Genomic DNA, 1,614 nt, shown 5'->3' with positions numbered 1-1,614 from the left:
TAATAAAAGACTTTCTGCCCCCCCACCCCCCCCCGGAAAGCTGTTAAATCCTCAATCCAAGCTCAAAATGCCCCAGAGGGATGGGGGGGGGATCCCAGCTCCCGAAATAAATCATGGATCTCCCCCCCCTGCCCTGGGGGGGGGGGTCGGTGTCTCCCAGCCCCTCACACCCCCAGGAAAATGCCGTTTCTCCTCCCCCCAAAAACCACGGGATTGAGGATTTCTGGATTCTCAGTTTTTTTTCAGGAGGCAGGAGATGCCTCCAGGGTTCCCCCCCCCCTCCCCTACCTTTAGGGAGGCAAAAAAATCTTATTTCTCCCCCCTCACCCCCCCAAAATTTTTCCTCCTTACCTTCTCCTCCCGGAGCCCTTCACAACCATCAACCCAGCGCTAAGCAACCAGCCTCTGTTGTGCTTCCCTGTGTGTCCCCCCCCCGTCTCCTCGACACCAGCAAGGAGGGGGGAAGATCCATAAAAAACCCTACTCCCCACAGCGGGGGGGGGGTTAAAAAAAATCATATTTGGCATTAAACCCACTTTATTATTCATTTTTTCCAGCTTACAGCGCTCCCCTGGCTCCAAACCCTCACCAACAGGTGAAGCGAAACCCTGGAAATCAAAATGCTCCTCCATCCAGATGGAAATGATAATGAAAAAATAAATTAAAATAACCAAGAAAAGAGAATTTGTACACGGAAAAGCCTTCATATAAATAGGTAAGAAAATATTTATTTGTTTAAAGAGAGGAATCTCAAAGAGACCGACTCCGCGCTGTCCTTCATGGCAAATACCGCTTCATAAAATCTCCGCAGAAGTAAAAAAAAAAAAAAATCATAAAAAAACCCCAACCAACCAACCCCCTGCTGCAAATTTGCAATTGTGGTCAGAAAACCTCTGCAGATTTACAATTGTGATCCCAAATCCACCACAAATTTGCAAGTGTGATAACAAAAACCTTTGCAAATTTGCAACTGTGATCACAAAAACCTCCGCAAATTTATACGTGCAATTGTAAAACCGCTGTAATTTTACAATTGTGATCCCAAAACCACTGCAAATTTGCAGTTTTGATCACAAAAACTGCTGCAAATCTGCAGTTGTGATCCCAAACCCGGTGCAAATTTTCAATTGTGATCACAAAACCACCACAAGTTTAAAATTGCAATTGTAAAATCGCTGTGATCAAAACTGCTGATTTGCAGCAGTTTTGGCATCACAATTGTAAATCTGCAGAAGTTTTCTGACCACAATTGCAAATTTGCAGCATTTTTGGGATCACAATTGCAAATCTGCAGAGGTTTTGTGACCATAATTGCAAATTTGCCCCGATGTTACAATTGCAATTTTAAACTTGTGGTTTTGTGATCACAGTTGAAAATCTGCAGCAGTTTTGTGATCACAATTGCAAATTTGCAGCAGTTTTGTGACCATAATTGCAAATTTGCAGCGATTTTACAATTGGTTTTCTGACCACAAAAACCTCTGCAAATTTATACTTGCAATTGTAAAACCGCCGCAAGTTTGCAGTTTGGATCCCAAACCCGCTGCAGGTTTGCAGTTGCGATCATTAAAAAGCACTGCAAATTTACAATTATCCCCAAACCGCCCCAAATTT

The sequence above is a fragment of the Calidris pugnax genome, unplaced genomic scaffold (assembly GCF_001431845.1).
Source record: "Calidris pugnax isolate Ruff unplaced genomic scaffold, ASM143184v1 scaffold205, whole genome shotgun sequence".
Lineage (NCBI taxonomy): Eukaryota > Metazoa > Chordata > Aves > Charadriiformes > Scolopacidae > Calidris > Calidris pugnax.
Note: the sequence above shows the minus strand (reverse complement) of the source record.